At 38.9% G+C, this 23,227-nt stretch overlaps 1 protein-coding gene and 1 pseudogene across 2 annotated transcripts in view; one reads left to right on the top strand and one right to left on the bottom strand.

Annotated features, from left to right (window-relative positions):
* The window catches only part of IL1RAPL1 (interleukin 1 receptor accessory protein like 1), a 1,468,096-nt gene that overhangs the window by 681,481 nt on the left and 763,388 nt on the right, over positions 1–23,227 (top strand). The gene's annotated exons all lie outside the window — the stretch shown is intronic.
* LOC308240649 (proteasome subunit alpha type-5-like) lies at positions 9,597–10,317 on the bottom strand (annotated as a pseudogene). Its single transcript has one exon. The product of its transcript is annotated as a proteasome subunit alpha type-5-like (transcript).

The raw sequence follows: 23,227 nt of genomic DNA on the forward strand, positions 1-23,227 counted from the left end.
TCCCCTGTCAAGCCCTGCCGGGTGGGGGTGTGGCCTGAGGTCCCCTGTCAAGCCCCACAGGGGTGGGGGAGGGCGTAGCCTCAGGTCCCTGCTGATTGCTCATTAAGGCTCCTTATGGGAACTTGGCTTCAGCTGTGGGTGCAGCCATCTTTGTGATGGACTGATGCTCAATTAGCATATTCCCTCTTTATTATATAGAATATTCATGGATAAAATAAATGTTCCAATTCATACGTATTTATATGGTGGGCTACCAGGATGATGAGACTGTTGAACAAGTCAAAAAATTTGAATGGAAGCAGAATAATCAAATATAAGAAAAGAAATATTCCAAAGTCACCTTGAAATAACTATAAAATTGGTGTTGGCAGCTTAACAGTGACAGAAGTCAAGATATTATACTGCTGTTAAACCACAAAGATGCAATTGATATTTTAATCTAAAATCTCATGTCTGAGAAGAAAGCTTGAAACTAGGCATTGTTCTTAAAAATAAAAGTGCACCCGTTGATAAGTGTCTAACTTGACTGCTTTTCATTTTTAATCCCCCATAAGGAGAATAATAAAAGTATTATAATTTCCTGTTTTATCTTATCTTTAATTTCTGAAAATGAATCTCAGGGTTTTTGTTTGTTTTTTTTTGTTGTTGTTGTTATTGTTTTCAGAGAAGCACCTAATGCCCTGGGAGATTATGTCATTAGGTTTAAGATGTTTTTATTGTTATAATACTGCTTTGCTTAAGTAATGAAGGTTAACCTTTTGAGTTTTTAATGTGTGTGTGTGTGTGTGTGTGGCGCCCACACGCAAGCACACTAAAGAACACTCATAATGTTTGTTTTTCTAAAATGTTTAGTTGCAGTTTTCCTAGTTTAGAGGACAATGCTATATTCCCCTTATTACCCTTTGAAGTCTCATATGACTTCCACATCAACCCAATATAATGTCTTGAATATTTTAATTATTTTTCTGGCATCTAATCTCTTCTTTAAAAGCTTCCTACATTTTACTTTACAGACCAGCATACTCTTTCTTTAAAAATATATTGTTTGCTTAACTAATGAATTAATTTTCTTTTCACTGATGATTTCTGGCTGCTTAAATTAAAAGTGTCTGTAATATCAAAAGCCAAAATGATGCAAATAGGTCAACTTAAAGGGACAACAGTTTGGTTTTGATTGTTTTTCTAAGTATTATTTTGAGCTTCCAAGTAGTGAATGTATTCTTAAAAACAAAAACAAAAAGCAAGACACAGCATTCTATGTAGCCCTCAGTAAGGAAGGTTCCTTCATTGCTGATTTCACTAAATTCCACCCAACCCTTTCATGTTAAAGCCTCAGTGTTTTCCATCTGTATAATGAAGATAATGCCAACCGTGCAGCACTATGAAAAGTAGTCTGATAGTTTGGTCACCCATACTTCAGCAGGCTGAACACTGGGCCATTTATCCAGGAGTAGCCTCTTTTGCATTGAATGCAGCTCCATAAGGTCTTGGTTTTGTAGGTGAAAATGGTGGCAGTGGCGGTGGTGGTGTTATGACAGTGGTGATGATAGTTAACATTTATTTGGAACTTATGCTAGATATTTTGCTACATATTTACCTGGCTGAAATCATTTAATCCGGAAAACAACCCTATGCAATGGGTATGTTTTAAATTCCCATTTTACATGGAGTGAGTTCATGTTCACATATGTAACATGAATCTGTTGTATGTTTACATATGATGCACATTGACCTCATAATGACAAATATTGGAGAACTGTCCTGCTTTCTTATGTCCTCCCAGTAGTATAAGTTATTAATTGAGGGTAATAAATCCAGAAGAGGCAGAGTTACAGTTTTGCAACATATAAAATAAAATCTGAACAGCCTACAGAAATACTCTGAAAATACAGAGAGCAAAATATATATTTGCTTTTTTATTTTCTTTCCTTTTAGAAGAGCAAGCATGGCATGTTTCTGAAAGTTTTTGCAATTTGTCTAGTTGCACCAATGTATTCAAAGGTAATTTTTTTTTTTTTTGGCAAAGTGTGTCCTGATGCGCTACATCATTTGATTGCACAGAAAGATATTAGCCCCGGTAAGAAATATTAGTGAAACCTATTTCAGTTTGACAGTCTGTACATTGAGATGGCTGCAGTTATCTATTTACATCTCTCTGTTCTGTACAAAAGCAGCATCTTACACGATGCAGATAAATAATAGTGACATTTTATCTCCCTTTCTAAAGTTGAATTCCGGAAGGTAGGATCCTTTCATGCTTACATTACCAGGACAAACTGAAAGAGATAAATCCTCCAGGGATGGGATGAGAGCGGAAGTTAGGGAATTAATGCTTAGATGCTTCTTCCGAACTATTTCTCCCATTCTATGTGTTAAAAATATATACCATATGCCATGCAACATGTTTTAATCCCATCAAAATTTCTCACACATTTCCTTAGGGGATACATTTTTGCTGCCAAAGTTTTCCCTGCTAGAATGCTGACTTACTGTTCCTTTGCAGAGAGTTTCATGGTTTATTTTATGATACTATGTTATTAGAACTTCTCTGGCTATAATTTTTATAAGGAAAATTAATCCCAGGGGAATTTATTTTGAGAGCAGTATGCTTCATGGTCACGGAGAAGGAGAGAAATATTTCCAGAAAGCAATGTATCCTTCATTTGTTTTAATAGAACAGAAATTCCTTTGACAGCATGTGTGAAAGCCTTTATTATACCCAGCATTTAAATTCAGTCCTTGAACTGGGGTTTTCCCCGATAATTTAAGGGTCAATTTTGGAATAGTCTTTGTGTCCCATGTCGCTTTTCAGTGATAGCACTTTATGTAGAAGAGCAAATTTAGAGGAAACTATTCTCTTTTTTTGTAATATTTACACATGACTTACAGCAAGTGACAGAAAACCTGCATGCAATAACCCTAAGAAAATTTTCTTTGTGCAATTTTTTTTTTAAATTAGTGAATAACAGTGAATTCAATTAGGTAAAGGACAGTTTGGGCTACTTTTCAACTGGAAAAGAAGAGAAGGTTAAAACTTTACCCCAGCCCTAACCAGTTTGGCTCAGTGGATAGAGCGTCAGCCTGTGGACTCAAGGGTCCCAGGTTCGATTCCGGTCAAGGGCATGTACCTTGGTTGTGGTCACATCCCCAGTGGGGGGTGTGCAGGAGGCAGCTGATTGATCTTTCTCTCTCATCGATGTTTCTAACTCTCTCCCTCTCCCTTCCTCTCTGTGAAAAATCAATAAAATATATTTAAAAAAAAAACTTTACCCCAACAGTTAAGACTATGTTACCTTCATTTTCTCTGTGTGTTGCTTTAGTTTAAATCCTATAATAACCTTGACGTTTGAACTCACTTTGCACAATACTGTTTACCTAACTCAGGCTGGGGTCCACACTGGCCCCCTAATATTTGATTTTTGTAAACCAGGGGTCACTATCAGCTGCCCTTGACTTGAGTAATCGAATATAACAAAGCCAGAGTTATTTCTTTGTAGAAATTAAGTTGTTCCTAAATCTATGCACCCCGTTTCCAATCAAGGGCTCTAATTGTAATGACATTCCCTGACAGAGAAGCTATTAGCATTTATGAGCTATATTAAGAAGAAATAATAAACACAAACACATGTGGGCACAGTTCCAGAGGTCCTCTTTGGGTTTCCTTGCTATTATAAGATATAGCAGAAGTGAATGTCAGCTTTGGAAATGGCATATTTTTACTAAACTCAGTCTGCTGGTTGGTCACGGCACAAATGTGATTTTTTAAGTTCTTCTATGGGACTTCATAAATGCAGGGATGCAATCTAAAGAATTATTTCATGTCATAGCACGACAGGCAATATACTGATGGTAAATATCAAATAATTCGCTTCTTCCCTCCACCACCACCCACCACATAACATTTACACACATTAGGCTTCAGCTTCTCTTTGTCAGACTCAAATTGGATTTCTTTTGTTATCAGCTCTAGGCTCAGACTTCTATGACCCTAATTTGGCAGCTCTTCAAGGAGTTTATAGCAAAAGCCTTTTCTGTTTCTAACAAAAAGTACAGCTCAAATCTACTTGCAATAGTGAATTCTGTTTGAAGTTTCATTTTACAAAAGATACCCCACTCTCTGAACTCATTTAAAAATTATTTCTACTGTTTCTATACTGAGTAATCAGTACATTTTAATTTGGAGTGAAAGTAAATTGTTGTTGTTGTTTTTTATAAAGGCTACATTATGATTTTTCATAACCTGACTTCATAGTCAAATGTAAGGCAGAAACAGTATAAAATATTTGCTATACTATAAAATAAATGTTATATTTCTTTAAGCCACTGTTTGGCTAAGCTAAAGTAATCTATACTCCAGAAATTTAAAAAATGATACAAGATTGATCATGATTTTAAATGTAATTGATTCTAGGTAAACATATAATTAGGAAATCAGATTACAGGATTATGTTACTAGTGGAAATTCTCATATGATTTATATATCAAAATATAGTCAAATGCTTAAGATTGCCTGTATTACTGTGGGAAATAAACAGTAAATTGAGGTCATGTCTTCTTATAAACTATAACCTATACATGTTATCATGGATAATTTTGCATGTTGCATTTCTCATTATAATGAGGGGATCCAGCAAAATATTGATTAATAAATGATGAGGTGAAATGCATGTTCTGACTAAGTTGTAATTGAAATTGAATGTCACTATATTGCTAAGATTTTTTTAAATTAACCCTTGCCATGCTGATTATGGGATATTCCATTTGGAGAATTTGTTTTCTTATTTGATCCATGGATATAGCAACACAGATAATAGCAAAAACTGAAACAGAGATGTTAAGTTAAAAGGGTATCATCATAGTTCACATCATACAGAAACAAAAATAAAGGGAGAAGAAGATATTGTATAGTGGTCTGTTTTCCATGAAAAGAAGTCACAGACTGGGAGTTAAGAGCATGCATTTTTTATGAAAATATGGTTGACATTCAATGTTATATTAGTTTCAGGTATAGAACATAGTGATTCAACATTTATATACGTTACAAAATGATCATAACAATAAAGTGAGTCAGCATACAAAGTTATTACAATATTATTGACTACTAGAGGCCTGGTGCAAGAAATTCGTGCACAGGGTCGGGGGGGGGCCCTCAGCCCAGCCTGCACCCTCTCCAATCTGGGACCCCTCAAGGGATGTCCAACTGCCCGTTTAGGCTTGATCTCTCTTGCAATCTGGGACCGCTGGCTCCTAACTGCTTGCCTGCCTGCCTGATCACCCCTAACTACTCTGCCGGCCTGTCTGATGCCCCTAACTGCTCCCCTGCCTGCCTGATCGCCCCTAACCACCTCTGCCTGCCTGCCTGCCTGATCACCCCTAACCTCTCTACCTGCCAGCCTGATTGCCCCTAACTGCCCTCCGCTGCCAGCCTGGTCTCCCCTAACTGCCCTCCCCTGCAGGCCTGATAGCCCATAACTGCCTCTGCCTTGGCCCCCTGCCATTGTGGCTTTGTCTGGAAGGACGTCCGGATGGATGTCTGGAAGATATTGGTCTAATTAGCATATTACCCTTTTATTAGTATAAGATATTCCCTGTGCTGTACATTACATCCCCATGACTTATTCATTTTATAACTAGAAGCTTGTACCTCTTAATCCCTTTCACTTATTGTACCCATGCAACCCACAAGTTTCACTTGTGATTATTACAATGACTTTTGTTATTTTCCACTTCTTTGTCCCAATTCATTCTAATTGGGATTTAACTTATGGGGGTAATTTATTTTATTATATGTTAGGGGAAACAGAGAAATAAAGAACAAATGGTTAAAACTGACAAAGTTTCAAGAGCTAACTGAGAATAAAGCTGTAATTGTGCAGACTTTGGTGGCATAGATAAGGGTGAGTGAACCACATCCTTATCTAATTACCTAATTGACCAGAGTGTAGGTAAGACAACTGTGTAGAAGGGTGACCAGGTTTCCATATTGTACAGTATTGAATCATTCATCCTTTTGCTACATTGTAGGACATAGACATTAAATTAAGAATTAAGGCTCCTTGATTTTCTTAAATCTTTATTGTTGAAAGTATTACATATGTCCCCTCTCCCCGCCCCCCCGCCATTGACCTCATATAACCAGCCCACACTCCCCACCCCAGGCCTTCACGACCCTATTGTCTGTGTCCATGGGTTATGCATATATGCATACAAGTTCTTTGGTTGGTCTCCTCCCACCCACCATCCCCCTCCCTGATTTTTTAACCTGTATGCAGGTTGAAAGTACAATTACCCTAGTCAGATCACAGGCTTAAATTACAGGGATAAGGCAAGTTTGGGTTTTTACATGAAGTAAGAAGGCATTAAGTCTCCTTATCACATCCAACCATCACTATTAGGCTAGCTGTCCAAATTAATACTGTTCTGATATATTCTGACCTCCTAATTAGGGAGTAGGAAATACACTGTTCAGGTTCTCTAAAATATTTTAAATGAATTACTTATGTATAGGTTAAGTTTACTTTAGACACTTGTATACATACACTTTATAACTTCTTACTTTATATATATTCATGAAAATAATAAAATTTCCTTTTTATTCTTTGATCATGGTATTTTAGGGCTTATAGTATATTATTCTGTTTTATGCTGACACTTTCAACATAAATTGCCCCCAAATTATAGTATATTCAAAAATGTATTATATGCCTTTTCCCCTGAGCTTATTATGATTTTTATAGAGGCAAGAATCAGAATTTTCTCCTTTTATGAATTTGGGCGGGGGGAGGGCATATTCTCCCCACAGTTTCTGGAATGTGTTAGTATTTTTGTATACCTGAATTTTTTGTGACTGACACACTTTTCCGGTAGTGAAATATTGGGGAACTCAAACACTGGGAGAAGATTGATGAGGCTGTTCTTCTATGACAGTTGCAAAGCCATCTGTGATGTAGAATGAAGTAGGTTGTAGTTTCTTCTCTAAGTGAGCATTCTTAGAAGTAGACATAGGGAAAATACAAGGAAAGACTTAGGGTGTCTTGTTTTCTTTTGTTTTGGTTCCAGTAGATACTCAGTAATAGACCCCTAAAAGTGTGTGAATATAATATTTATTTTATATAGATTTATAATTTTAAAAATAAATGTAATTATATCATATAACATTGACCTACGCACTGATAAAATGTACTGTTCTCAGAAGCTAGATCCTAAGTTATTGTGCATGTACCTATTTATAAAATATAAACTAGTTTAGATAATTATTACACTGAGGTTTTCATCAAATTCTGTTTCTTGGTTAGCCTTGCTAGAGCATTATTGATTTTATTGATCTTTTCAGAGAACCAGCTTTCGGTTTCATTGTTTTTCTCTATTGTCTATACCTTTTATTTAAAGTGTATTTAATGGAGTCTTAGCTGAAAATTTTTAAATTATCTAGAGAAGTTTAAATAATTATGAATTCATATGTGCTTGTAAATCAAAGGTCTTCAATTAGAAATTAATTACAATGCAATGTTTTTTTTTCAGATATGTTACTTATCTATTAATGTTAGATATACAAATTATATATAAGGTTGGATTGACCCCAAAGTGTGTTAAATTTATTTTGGGTTGTTGATATTTTTATTTTGTTACTTAATTTGGCACTTTTTAATTACATCGTAATAATAAGAGGCCAAGAGGCATAACAACCAAATGACCGGTCACCATGAGGTGCATGGAGCACCTCTCAGCCTCCCCCACAGCCCACAGGCTCCAATGGCAGCATGGGTGGAGGCTGGCAGGCGGGTGGGGTAGCAGGTGGGTGGGCGGGACTGCGAGCGTGGCTGCGAGCACAGCTGGGAGTGCAGTGGGTGGGCGGGCGGGGTGCATGCAGGTGGGTGGGGCCACATGATATTCCACACTGGGCCTCTAGTTTTATAATAATCAGCTAGGGGCCCAGTGCATGAATTTGTGCATCTTGAAAGGAACTGTGGGCCACAAGGCTGCAGTGGGCACAGGGGCAGGTCTCAGTACATCCTCCACACCTCCGCCTGGCCTCTCTGCTGGCAGCCCTGCTCCCACCAGCACTTCTCCCATGCACTGACGGTACTGGCCCCACTCTCACCCGCTGATGGCTCAGAGTGATTGGGTCCAGTGCTAGCAGCGGGTGGGAGGGGGGCTGGTGCCGTCAGTGGGTACAAGTGGCGGCTGCTGCACCTATCACCCCTCAGGAACAGGGGGAGGTGGAGAAGCCCTCAGGGGCATTCAGCCAGCAGCCACTGCTCGCTCACACCTGTTGATGGTGCGGAGTGATCAGGACCAGCACCAGGCACTGGCAGCGGGTACAAGTGGTGGCTCTGGCGCCAGCAGCAGGTGCAAGCGGGCCAGAGCAGGCAGCAGGTGCAAATGCTGGGTGGGACCATGGCACGCAGGAGCAAAGAATTTTCAGTAAACACCAGAAGCTCACCCCGATGACAGCAACCAGAGCCCTGCCTTGGTCTGGCGCGCCTACTCATCTGCTCCACCATCCCACCGCGGCCGACACCCACCATGTTCCACACTCTGCTGCCTGCTGCTGATGCCTGCCATGTCCCATGCACGCCCCCTGGTGGTCAGCACACACCATAGCAACTGCTGGTTCAGTTGTTAAGTTGTTTCGCCGTACGGTCTATTTGCATATTAGGGTTTTATATACTGTATATAGACTAGCAAAGTAGAACCCTGGAGGAACAACACAGCTGTATTAAGAACTTTCCACAATATAGAAGTGGAATGGAGTATCAATTATACTTATATATCAGAGAAAATAATTTGTATATATATTATAATCAGATCAAATATCTAGGCATTCATGTTATAATAGTCATTTTTCTGCATTCATTATAGCCACAAAGAGAATCTGTATTATAGAATTAAGTTTTGAATATGCATAGTTTATCTCCTTTTGGAGAATGTACAAGCAAGTTTTTATGGAGATCAAATTGATTTTGTTGCTAAAAGTTTTCATTTTTTATAACACTAAATGTTTTTTAATCTTTATTGTTGAAAGTATTACATGTGTCCCCCTTTATCCCCCATTGACTTCTTTCAGCCAGCCCCTGCCCATCACCCTATTGTCTATGTCCATGGGCTATGCATATATGCATACAGGTTCATTGGTTGATCTCTTCCCACCCACCCACCATCCCCTGCCTTCCCTCTGAGTTTCAACAGTCTGTTCTATGCTTCTGTGTTTCTGGATATATTTTTGTTCATTAGTTTATGTTGTTTATTAGATTCTACATATGAGTGAGATCATGTGATACTTATCTCTCTATGACTGACACAATATTTTAAATGAATATTTCAAGTAAATGAACAAGCACTGATTTTGTTTTAGTCATTTCCCTGGGCAGACTGGTTTCACCGAAGGCCATGTGTTAATTGGCCAGATAGAATAAGAATTTATATTTCCACAATCTTTTTTTAAAAATTTTTTCTTTATTCTGGAACTGCCTTTACGTACAGACATCATAAAAGCACATACGCTGCAGATTTTCCAAGGGCTAGAAGTTGGACATAAAAGTTAAGGGCAACCAGAATTGAAATTGTCCCAGAGAAGCTCTGAAGACCACATTTCCTTAAATGTCCTTAATGACCTCTTCAAGTTCTTCCTTTGTGAATATGCAGAAATTCTGGCCAGGCTGCATGGTGGCTAGCTCTATGTTAGTTGCATTCAGTGTCTCCTCCATTACTTGTTTGAGGATGATGAATGAGAATTTGATGGCTTCTTTCAGAGTCATAGACTTGTGATAAACTTCTTGCAAGGAGCTCTGGGCACCCTCTGAAACAGAGCCAATTGCTTGAGCATCACACTGTACAAAGGTCCAAGATGGGTCCATATGAAACAACTGAGGACCTTTCTCGTCAATTCCTCCAAATAACAGTGCTACTCCAAAGGGAGGAGACATGGCACCTGGATCTGCATCTTCCTTTCCAAACTGTAGAGCCAGATTGGTCACAGCCTGGTCACACTCTCCCTCATCATTGTCACATTATAGGTGAACCAATGGTTCTGTGTCTCCACTCTGGCTTTATCAATTAAAGTTTTAGCATCAGCAATTAGCCCACTCATGGCACAACCTATGTGAGCATCAATCTCTACAATTTTCTCAATGCTGCTTGGCTCCATGAGTGGGAAGGTAATTCTTTTCTCCACAGCTAGGCACACCCCCATGTCTGGATCCCAATGGCTGTAGAACCAAGCTTGATAGCCTTAATGGCATATTCCACTTGAAATAATCTTTCTTCAGGGGAAAAAGTATTCACACCCCTGTCGTACTCAGACTGGGTGAGGAACATGGCGAGGGCAGTAGAAGGCGGCAGCAGCTACACGGGGTTTTTGAGGGCCAACACGAGTTCGCTGGCACCTGGCAGCCACACACCACCACAGAACGAAGGCCCTCAGATTTCCACAATCTTCTTGGGAACTTTGAAACTTCTGTTATCTCACAGAACCCAGAAATTGAATTGAGTCTTTGTTACTAAGCCAGGTTATAGCAAGGGACCCAGGAGTCAGTAGCTCAATTTTCTACTTCTTTGCATCAATTTGTCTTTTGAAAGTTATGCATGAAATATTGAAGAAGGGCAGGGAGGAGCCTCTGTGAAGTGTTAAATATTTGGTTCAGTGGGTCCTATCAGCAGGTAGAGCCTGTGGGGAGCTTGTTTATCCAGCAGTAAGATCTCATTATGAGGATGGTGAAGTATATAGTTTACTTCATACCCCAAAGCCATTCTAGGAAACAACTGAGTGAGTGATAGTCATTGTGGGCCCTGTATTGTGCTATTATGACTTGCAATAACTGGCAGCATATTAGAATAGAGATCAGGGACTACAACTACTCCACTGAATGAAGTTCTGAAATTTCCAAGCTCTTGAATTATTCAGTATTTTCTACCTTATGGAATAAAAGAATATATGGTTGGCTATTTCATGGCATAGTAATGGAAATAAATAAAGATAATGCATAGGCTTTATACATTTACAATAAATATTTATTTCTCATAATTGCATGGCACCCAAGTGGGTCTCTGTATAGGCCAGTGTGACCCTTCATGTTAAATAAAAAGACAAGATCTGTAATGCTGTATATATATGTATATATATATTTTTTTTTTAAAATAAAAAATACAAAGAACTTGCCTTTGAGGACTAGAGTGTAATAAAAGAAGAAATATTTTTAAAGCACCTTAATGAATGATCACTAAAAGGAACCCACAACACTGCCTTGTTTAGCTTTGAAAATACCCATGAATATCAGATTGAAAAAATAAAGTAAGGTTTGAGACAAATATTCCATCTTGCTCATGACAACACAGTGAGAACAAGGTAAGCTGTAAGTTTAGTATAAAAGAAGGGAACCCTGCTTAATGTTAATGTCATATGCAGTAACTAGGGACCCAGTGCACCAATTTGTGCACCTTGAAAGGAATCATGAGCCTCGAGGCTGTGGTGGGCATAGGGGTGGGTCTAGGCCCATCCTCCACACTCCCACCCGGCCCCTCCTGCCACAGCCCCTGGTCCCCTGCAGCCCTGCTCCCTCCGCTGCCACTCTCACAGGCTGATGGCACCAGCCCCACTCGCACCAGCTGACAGCACAGAGCAGTTGGGGCCGGCTCCAGCAGTGGGTTCAAGCTGCAGCTGCTGCCCCGATTGCCCCTCAGGAGCAAGGGGAAGTGGAGAAGTCCTGAGGGCAATCAGGGCCAGCAGCTGCAGCTCGCACCCACTGATGGCACCAAGTGATCGGGGCCAGTACCAGCAGCAGGTGTGAGTGGGGCTGGCACCTGCAGCAGGTATAAGCGCCAGGCAGGACCATGGCACATGGGAACAAAGAATTTTCAGTAAACACCAGAGGCTCACCCAGATGACAGCAGCCAGTGCCCCACCTTGGTCTGGCACCCCCGCTCACCTGCTCCACCATCCCACTGCAGCCAACGCCCACCATGTTCCATGCTCTGCCGCCTGCTGCCGATTCCCACCATGTTGTGCACGTGCCCCCTGGTGGTCAGCACACATCATAGCGACCAGTTGTTTGGCTGTTCGGTTGTCCCACCATTTGGTCTATTTGTATATTAGGGTTTTATTTTTTTTTTTCAAATTTTTATTAAGGTATTATATGTGTACATATCTTACCATTGCCCCCCACCCCCACCCCACTCCCATACATGCCCTCACCCCCCAATGTTTTGCATCCGTTGGTTACTCTTATATACATGCATATAAGTCCTTCAGTTGATCTCTTATTTCCCCCACCTCTCCCTAACCTTACCACTGTAATTTGACAGTCTGTTTGATGCTTTACTGCCTCTGTAACTATCTTTTTGTTCATCAGTTTATAATGTTTTTCATTATCCCCAAATGAGTGGGATCATGTGGTATTTTTCTTTCATTGACTGGCTTATTTCACTTAGCATGATGTTCTCTAATTCCATCCAAGTGCCTACAAATGGTAGTAATTCCTTCTTTTTTACGGCAGCATAGTATTCCATTGTGTAGATGTACCATAGTTTTCTGATCCAGTCATCTGCTGATGGGCAACTAGGCTGTTTCCAAATCTTAGCTATTGTAAATTGTGCTGCTATGAACATAGGGGTGCATATATCCTTTCTGATTGGTGTTTCTGGTTTCTTAGGATATATTCCTAGGAGTGGGATTACTGGGTCAAATGGGAGTTCCATTTTCAGTTTTTTGAGGAAACTCCATACTGTTCTCCACAGTGGCTGCACCAGTCTGCATTCCCACCAGCAGTGCACGAGGGTTCCTTTTTCTCCGCATCCTCGCCAACACTTGTCGTTTGTTGATTTGTTGATGATAGCCATTCTGACAGGTGTGAGATGGTATCGCATTGTTGTTTTGATTTGCATCTCTCGGATAATTAGTGACTTTGAGCATGTTTTCATGTGTCTCTTGGCCTTCCTTCTGTCTTCTTTCGAAAAGCTTCTATTTAGGTCCGTTGCCCATTTTTTTATTGGATCATTTATCTTCCTTTTATTAAGTTGTATAAGCTGCCTGTAGATGTTGGAAATTAAACCTTTATCAGTGATACCATTTGCAAATATGTTCTCCCATACAGTGGGGTTTCTTGTTGTTTTGTTGATGGTTTCTTTTGCTGTGCAAAAGCTTTTTATTTTGATGTAGTCCCATTTGTTTATTTTCTGTTTGGCTTCCATTGCCCTAGGGGCAGTATCACTGAAAAAGTTCTTTTGGCATATGTCTGAGATTTTGCTGCCTGTGGATTCCTCTAGTATTTTTATGGTTTCCCGTCTTATATTTAAGTCCTGTACCCATTTTGAGTTTATTTTTGTGTATGGTGTAAGTTGGTGATCTAGTTTCATTTTTTTGCATGTATCTGTCCAATTTTCCCAACACCATTTATTAAAGAGACTGTCTTGACTCCATTGTATGCTCATGCCTCCTTTGTCAAATATTAATTGCGCATATTGGTTTGGGTCGATATCTGGATTCTCTATTCTGTTCCATTGATCTATATGTCTGTTCTTGTGCCAGTACCAGGCTGTTTTGATGACAGTGGCTTTGTAATACAGCTTGAAATCTGGTATTGAGATCCCTCCTACTTTATTCTTCTTTCTCAGGATTGCTGTGGCTATTCGGGGTCTTTTTTTATTCCAGATGAATTTTTGGAGAGTTCTTTCTAGGTCTGTGAAATACGCCGTTGGTATTTTAATGGGGAGTGCATTGAATCTATACATTGCTTTGGGTAGTATGGACATTTTAATGATGTTGATTCTACCAATCCATGAACATGGTATGTTCTTCCATCTGTTTACATCTTCCTCTATCTCTTTTTTCAGTGTCCTGTAGTTTTCCGCATATAGGTCTTTTACCTCCTTGGTTAGGTTTATTCCTAAGTATCTTAATTTTTTTGGTGCGATGGAAAATGGGATTGCTTTTTTAGTCTCTCTTTCTGTAAGTTCATTGTTGGTGTATAGAAATGCCATAGATTTCTTGGTGTTAATTTTGTATCCTGCTACATTGCCGAATTCATTTATTAAGTCTGTTAGCTTTTTGATGGAGTCTTTCGGGTTTTTTATGTACAATATCATGTCATCTGCAAATAAGGACAGCTTTACTTCTTCTTTTCCAATTTGGATGCCTTTTATTTCTTCTTCTTGTCTAATTGCAGTGGCTAATACTTCCAGTACTATGTCAAACAGGAGTGGTGAGAGTGGGCATCCCTGTCTTGTTCCTGTTCTTAGGGGAAATGGTTTTAGTTTTTGCCCATTGAGTATGATGTTAGCTGTGGGTTTATCATATATAGCTTTTATGATGTTGAGGTATGATCCTTCTATTCCCACCTTGTTGAGAGTTTTTATCAAGAAAGGGTGTTGGATTTTGTCAAATGCTTTTTCTGCATCAATTGATATGACTATGTGATTTTTATCTCTCAATTTGTTTATGTGATGTATCACATTTATTGATTTGCGGATATTGAACCATCCTTGCATTCCTGGGATAAACCCTACTTGGTCATGGTGTATGATCTTTCTGATGTACTGCTGGATCCTATTTGCTAGAATTTTGTTGAGGATTTTGGCATCTACATTCATGAGGGATATTGGCCTGTAATTCTCTTTCATTGTGTTGTCTTTATCTGGTTTTGGTATTAGGGTGATGCTGGCTTCATAGAAGGAGCTTGGAAGTGTTCCTTCCTCTTGAATTTTTTGGAATAGTCTGAGGAGGATAGGTTTTAGTTCTTCCTTGAATGTTTGGTAGAACTCTCCTGTGAAGCCGTCTGGCCCCGGGCTTTTGTTTGCCGGAAGCTCTTTGATGACTGCTTCAATTTCTTCCATAGTTACTGGCATGTTGAGCTGTTTAGATTCTTCCTGATTGAGTTTTGGAAGGTTATATTTTTCTAGGAATATGTCCATTTCCTCCAGGTTGTCCAGTTTGTTGGAATAGAGTTGTTCGTAGTATTTTTTAACAATCCTTTGTATTTCGGCGGGATCTGTTGTTATTTCACCTCTTTCATTTCTGATCTTGTTTATTTGGGTCCTCTCCCTTTGCTTCTTGGTGAGCCTGGCTAGAGGTTCATCAATCTTGTTTATCCTTTCAAAGAACCAGCTCTTGGTTTTGTTGATCTTTTGTATTGTTTCTTTGGTCTCTATGTCGTTTATCTGTGCTCTGATCTTTATTATTTCCTTCCTTCTGCTTACACTGGGCTTTTCTTGTTGCTCTTTTTCTAACTCTTTGAGTTGTTGGGTTAGGTAATTTATTACCCCTGTTTCTTGTTTTTTGCAGTAGGCTTGTAGAGCTATGAACTTCCCTCTCAAGACTGCTTTCGCTGTGTCCCATAGATTTTGGATTGTAGTGTTTTCATTGTCATTTGTTGTCATGATGTTTTTTATTTCTTCTTTGATCTCTCTGGTAACCCAGTCATGGTTTAATAGCATGCTGTTTAGTCTCCATGTGTTTGATTTCTTTGGGTTGTTTTTATTGTAGTTGATTTCCAGTTTTATGCCCCTGTGGTCTGAGAAGATGCTTGATATGATTTCTATCTTCTTGAATTTGAAGAGACTTTGCCTATGTCCCAACATATGGTCTATCTTTGAAAATGACCCATGTGCGCTTGAGAAGAATGTATATTCTGTGGCTTTGGGGTGAAATGTTCTGAAGATGTCAATTAATTCCATCTGGTCTAGTGAGTCATTTAGGATTGATGTTTCTTTGCTGATGTTTTGTTTAGAGGATTTGTCCAATGGTGATAGTGGGGTATTAAAGTCTCCTACTATGATTGTATTGCTGTCAATGTCTCCCTTGATATCTTCCAGGAGTTTTTTTATGTATTTGGGTGCTCCTGTATTGGGTGCATATATGTTTACCAGAGTTATTTCTTCTTGTTGGATTGCTCCCTTTAGTATTATGAAATGGCCTTCCTTATCTCTTGTTATGTCCTTCAGTTTGAGATCTAATTTGTCAGAAATAAGTATTGCTACCCCAGCTTTTTTTTCATTTCCATTCGCCTGAAAAACCTTTTTCCATCCCTTCACCCTCAGTCTGTGTGCGTCTTTTTTTCTGAGGTGGGTTTCTTGTAGACAGCAGATATATGGGTCGTGTTTTCTTATCCAATCTGTTACCCTATGTCTTTTGATTGGGGCATTTAATCCATTTACATTTAAAGTTATTATTGATAGGTACTTATTTGTCGCCATTCCTATTCTTTACCCCTGTGTTACTTCTTCGCTTCCTGTTTCTTTCTTTCTTTCTTTCTTTTTTTTTTTTTTTTTTTTTTTTTTTTTTACAGTAGACCCTTTAGCATTTCTTGCATTGCTGGTTTGGTGGTAATAAATTCCCTTAGTCCTTTTTTGTCTGTGAAGCTCCTGATTTCACCTTCAATTTTGATTGACAGCCTTGCTGGGTACAGTATTCTTGGATTCAGCCCCTTCCTTTGCATGACTTTGTATATTTCATTCCATTCCCTTCTGGCCTGATGAGTTTCTGTTGAGAAATCAGTTGCTAGTCTGATGGGGGTTCCTTTGTATGTAACTTTCTGTCTCTCTCTTGCTGCTTTTAAGATTCTTACTTTGTCGTTGGTGTTTGCCAATTTAATTATAATGTGCCTTGGCGTCGGTCTTTTGGGGTTCATTTTGCTTGGGACTCTGTGAGCTTCTTGGATTTGTGTGGGTTTTTTCTTCCCTATATCTGGGAAATTTTCTGTCATTATTTCTTCAAAGAGGTTTTCTATTCCTTGCTCAGCTTCCTTTCCTTCTGGAACCCCTATTATGCGGATGTTGTTTTGTTTCGTGTTGTCCCAAAGTTCCCTTAGACTCTCCTCCTGCCTTTTAATTTTTTTTTCTAGAAGTTGCTTTTCTTGGGTATTTTTTTCCATCTTGTCTTCTAGCTCACTGATGCGGTCCTCTGCTTCTTCTAGTCTACTCTTGATGGTTTCTATTGAGTTCTTTACAGCAGCGATGTCATTTTTCACTTCTTCTTGGTTCTTCTTCATTTCCTCTTGGTTCTTGCTCATATTGTCGAATTTGTCTTCCATTCTTTTCAGCCACCTTATGACCATTTCTCTGAATTCTTTTTCTGGAAGGTTGCTTGCTTCCATTTCGTTTACTTCCTTTTTTGGTGATGCCTGCTTTTCTTTCATATGCGTGCTGCTTCTTTGTCTCCCCATGGTCTCTCTTCTCTGGGTGTCTGGTTATGTAGTTGTCTCTCTCCTGGGTTGATTTAAAGGCACAAAATACAGCACTACCAGGTACAACTCACAAGGCACTGAACAGGAATGTATTCACGATATTAATAACCTCCAATAAAGGTGACCACCAGAGAAAGGCAAATTAGGTGATAGAAGAGAAAGAAGAAGAGGAAAAAAGAAAGAAAGAAAAAGAAAAAGAAAAAAGGAGTGTGAAAATGAAATTGGGAAAAGGGAAAGTAAAGAGAAAAAAAAAAGTAAGAGAGACAAGAAATTGACTAAGAGAGAAAGGGGAACAGACTATATATATTGGGGATAAAACTCCAATAGAACAATCACTAATCCCAGCAAATGCCAGCAACAAGTGCCTGGGGATTAGTACAAACTACAACACCAACTAATATGGAGTGAGGCAAGGGAAAGCTGAAGCACAAAACAAACAAAAAAATAAATAAAAGAAGAATAAGCAAAACAATCTCACAAAAAAAGCATAAAAATTGGATATAATCTACATTCAAGCAAACAACAACAAAAGGACAGAGATAAGGACAAGTTTATGGATAACTCAGACAGCGAAGGGAAAGGTGTATGTGGACTTGGAGCAGGGGATTGGAGATTAGATATGTAAGTAGGGTGAAATTTTAACAAGGGGTAAACAGAAAGAATAGGGAAAATCTAAAGCAGTAAAAGGGTAAGACAAACAGGACACTGAAAAGGGGGAGGTTAGGAAGAGAGTGATGGCCTAAAGGTAGAGTTGAGATAGAGTAAAACGATGCTAAAGGAAAGATAAAAAATAGAATGTAGAACCCTAATCCCAAAATAAAATGAAGAGAAAATAAAATGACACTTTAAAAAAAAAAAAAAAAAAAAAAAAGATAAAATAGCAGTAGTAATAATACGGATTGAAAATAAAAATGTAATCATTATAAAGGTAAAATCAAGTGATGAAAAAAGAAAAAAAAGTTTCTTGATTAAAAGATGCAAAAAATGAAAATTTAAAAAAAATAAAAAAATAAAAAAAATAAAAGGTAAAAATAAAATGTGGAGTAGTGAAGGTCATTCACTTCCTCTGTTTTTCTGTTTGGCACGCCTGTTTCTCAGTCCAGACAGTATTGCAGTTCCCTGCGATCCACTGGTCTTCGGTGTTGTAAGCCAGTCCTGATTTTAAGCAGGCGGTGTGTCTTAATTTCTCGTATTCCTTTATTTTTGATTACACAAGAGTCAATTTGTGATTCAGCCCCTGGGTGGCAGTGTTTCTGGATTGACTTCCGGGTCTATCTATGGCCTCTCTAGGCAGTGTTAGAGCCTTCTTTCCCTGTGGCACTCGCCACGGGCCTGTGGGAGTGGGCTGCCTCAGAGCTGGCTCTCTGATGGTCACTCCCCGCTCCGATCCCCAGGTTCCAGAAAAACAACCTTCCCCTGCAGTCTCCCAGGGTGTCCCCAACTGGGTGATCCTATGTATTGGGCTTAGTAATCAGATGCAAGGATTTGAAGAGGAAAAAGCCCAAGTGTGCGAATTCCGGGACTGCGAGTAAGCCCCGGCACCCAGGGAGCGCACGGGCTGCGCGTAAGTCTGGACTGCCTGAAATTCTTAGGGTGTCCTTGCACTTCAGATCAAAATGGGTTGCTTTTTAGAGTGCCCTTCTCTTAGCAGCTCTGAGGACCCCTTTCCACAGTCACAGATCACGCCAGCCCCTACAGCCACGGATTTTTCTAGGCACAGACTTCCCTGGTCCTCCAGCTCCCGCAAAACGCGCGTTCCTCTCTCCCGCCGGGACCAGAGACCTCACCTTATCCCAGGCGAAATCTGACCTTTCCGTGGTGGAGTGTAGAGCTTCTCTGAACCCGTGCGCTTGCGCCAGTTGGGGAGCGTTGTTCTGGGGCTCGCAGCTGTTCCTGGGGTGCCGCCGTTGTGGATTCTCAGGCTTCAGATAAGCTCCACTTTCCGGATCAAGATGGCGCAGACTCCGCGTCCAAGCCCGCAGCTCCGTGAGGGGACCCAGCCGCAGTTCGTGCTGCCAGGTCAGGGGAACCCCGTTCAGCAGTCCCCCACCTCCTTCTGGAATTCAGCTGTCTCCCAACCAGCCAACAAACACTCCTTGCGCGACCCTCAGCTGTTCTTTCTTTCTGCTCCGGGACAAGGCTCGGAACACGTCTGTCTATTCCGCCGCCATTATTCCCTCCTCCCTGTATATTAGGGTTTTATATGTATAGATTTTATCAAATGCTTTATTCAAGCCCCAGCAATGCCTAGCTATAGTAAGTTGCCCTTAAATATTTGTTGAAATAAAGAATGAATCAATGAATGCCTCCTTCCAGAGGTGGCTCACACTAAATACTGTAAAATCATTCCTTCCTTCCCTAAGTTCAGATTTTTTCTGTTTGATACATATGAAAGGAAAGGGTCATGGTGTGACTACTAAGAGTCTAGGGTATATAATGGAACCTAATTATAGCTTTTTGGTAAAGCAGCCAAAGAAAGGATATTGAGCTGGATGAATCATGCAAGATTATATGTTCCTCCGTAACCATATAAAAAGCAAAATGCCACTCCCTGAGAATTTGAAGTTTTATGGAAATAACAATAAGTAAGCAATAAATGCTATCATTAGGTAGCATCTGTTAGGCCAGAAGATTTCTCTAATTTTGAGTTTAGTCAGTATTAATAAACAGGCTATGAAGATAATCTCACTTAAGCCAGCACTTGCAGATCTTTTAATTGCTAAGTAACACTAAAACAACTTAAATTTTCTTTGAATTTAGTAGATGTCCATATTAACAACTGTTCAATACAATTGTTTCACAGAAACACATCCTCTCAAACTGATCCAGCCCTAAAAAATGTACACAAATTTGCCCCACTCCCAGAGGCTGCACTCCCAAAGGCAGGAAAGATCAAAATCAAGAACAACAAAGTCTGAATCAATGTAACTTTATATTGTCTAAACATAGATTTCTACTTGCTATGATTATTGAAGGAGTACCTGAAAGCATGTCAACAAAATCTCTGGAAAGTAGTTTAAAGTCCAGGGAAACCATCTATACTTGATTTTTTCCCCCTGTTCTTGATTCTTTAAACATGAAAAAACACAAAATTTCCCTGTGACTTTTTTGTGAATTTATTGCCACACTTTTTCTTGCTTAAGGTTGATAATGTTTATGAAAATACTATGTAAGTAAAAGCATTCTGCACAAATGAAATGAATGTTATTTTTACATCCATGACAAGAATGATAAACCATCATAATAGATATGTGATTATACATAAAAATGCAGATGAATGCCAAAATAGTTGTGTGTAAAGCTGATATGTGTATGGCGTATTGTGTATTTTCATGAGACCTCTTCCACAGTGGTAAAAATAGAACTCAACATCACTAAAAAAATGGCTCTAACCTTTTTTTTAATTCTAAGAAATTCACTTGAAAGAGCAATACACAAACTGTGTTTAATCCCCCCTACAATCTCTGCAAGAATTTAATCAAATAGACAATTATTCTGTGTGATATTATTCTCAAGAAAGAAAATGCATATTAAAATACACTACACACTTCATTTTCATTTCCATTGAATTTTTCCCTAACTTTAGGGGACTTGAATGCCCAGCCGAGCTCATAATATGAAAAAAGATACACTGAAGTGCTTTTGTTGCACAGACCAGACAACACAAGCAACAATGTTCTGCCGTATAAACACCTACAATAAAGGCAGGAGAAGTGTTGTAAGATGATGAAGGAGTCTTCTACCCCAACCACACGTTTCACCTGCCACCTGGACCCCACTTCTGCTCCATATTTCTATTAATGATGTTACGATTCTCTTGGGAATCCTGGTTTGAAACCTCAAAGTGATCCTTGACTGCCCCTTCCTCATATCTCTCATCTGATCTCTCCATCCTGTTAGTTCTAACTCAATAATTCCCCCCCATTTACTTTTCATACCCTTTGCTACTTTTTCCTTCAGTTCTATTCTAAGAACTTTCTAAGTGGTCTCCCGGCTGTCTAATCCATTCTTGATATTGCCACTGCTCCCAGCTATCTAATCCATTCTTGATGTTGCCACTAGAATGATCTTCCGAAAATTTAGATCAGATAATACCACTCTCTTCACAGACATTCCCTACTGTCTAAATTGACAAGAGCAGTTCTTCTGAAGAGTGTCATCCAGAATCATCACCTGGAAACTTTTTAAAGAAATGCAGATTCTTAGGTCCCAATCAACGCTTTCTGAACCTAAAAGTCTGATGGTGAAGCCAAACAATCTGTCTTTTAACAACTCCTCCAAATGATTCTGATATGTATTAAAATTGTAAACTACTGGGCTATGGGGCTAAGTTCAAGTTTCTTGGCATGGTGTTTTGCAAACCCACCTTTCTGTTCTTATTTTCATCTGGTTACATTCTTCTCCTTCCCATCCCATTCCACCATTTTAGAACCTTACCATTTACTATTCTATCTAACTGAAATATCTAATTGCCTTGGAATTTTCTCTTCCTAATTATCAAATTTTGAATAGAGGCACAATTCATATTCCATCTCTTTATTAAATTCTTGTTGATCTCCCCAGTCAGATTTCTGTTCCATTAGTTTATTCGTAAAAGCGAAAACAGTAGTGGGTTAAAATAGAACAAACCTCTTACTGTGTGTTTCCTTCAATGCTGTTTTTACTCTTGGAATTTCTCTAGCCTTTTTCTACTAAAAGATGAACTCCTCAAGGTTAGCACTACTGTCAATAATCTTTGTTGTAGAACAGTGAGTTGCATATAGTAGGTGGTCTATGACATATGTGGAATTACACTGAAACAGTATTTGAACGCTGATACATTATTATTTTATGTGTTCGCTGCTGGTAACGATATCCCGTTTGGAATTGTTGTTACATTTTAAAACCTTTTATAACTTGCAATCTTTAAAAATAAAATTCTCTTCTGGTCTGTGCTCTAACACAAAATTAAAGCCAATATGTGCCATAAGCACTGTAACTCTCTCTTTAAAGGATCAATTTGCTGGGTAGGTGTCCTGTCCTCCAACAGGCCTTTCCCTGTGAGGTGCCTCTGAAATGTGAAAGAGATTAAATGAGATCACCGTTGTGGTCTGTTTCTCATCATGTTGATATTTAATCCAGTGTCCAATAAGTGTCCAACGGTATAAAATGCCTAAAGCTGGCAATGTTTTTTTTTTTGACCTATCAGTAGGCTCATACCCTTATCCATTTTGTTGTCCACATAGAGGGTTTTTGTGGAGGTACACATGAACTAAATAAATACTAAATAAATACCATAATAGTATGTACAATAAATGTAAAACAGAGTGCATCAGGTTTAAAAAATGAATAAAAATGTACTGAGTTCTCAACTATGTGCAGTTCTGTGGAATAAAATTATTCTGTGTAACAAAAATGAATTGCTTTGCAATATTATAAAAAAGGGAAATGCATAGTTAATTTTTTCCAAAATTAGTAAGGTTAAAAATACCTATAAAATGTTATGAGTGCTTGTACTGATAGCCAACATACACGTTTTCAGTACCAATTTAAATGAACATCTATTCAGTCCATCACAATGATAAAGCAAATAGATATGGAAATAACTATAGATATATAATTGGATATAAATTTAGATGGATGGTAATAGGTTGGTAGATAGATACATACATACATATAGACAAAGATATATGGTAAAGTCTCAGTTCTCAAAGTTCTAGCATTAAAGTGGTGAATGAAATATATGAAAGCAAGTACTAATTAATATTATACATGCTAATAAATGTGTATATTAGAAAACACAAAATAATTAAAAGAATGAAAAATTATTTAAGGTAAGTAGAAATTGTTCCATTTTTAAAAGATAGACCCTATGTATCAAGGTATTATCAATTCATTTTGCCCAGAATAACAACAACACCCCCCCAAAAAAAAAACAATTGAAATTTACTTGTACAATGTGCATTTGCTTATGTTTACTGAAACACTGGAGCTTTTCCTGTTCCTGTTCAATATGAGGATGGAGAAGAGAAAATCCACTGGATTCCAGGCACAGTGTTAAGTTATTTCTCATA

The sequence above is a fragment of the Plecotus auritus genome (assembly GCF_963455305.1).
Source record: "Plecotus auritus genome assembly, chromosome: X".
Lineage (NCBI taxonomy): Eukaryota > Metazoa > Chordata > Mammalia > Chiroptera > Vespertilionidae > Plecotus > Plecotus auritus.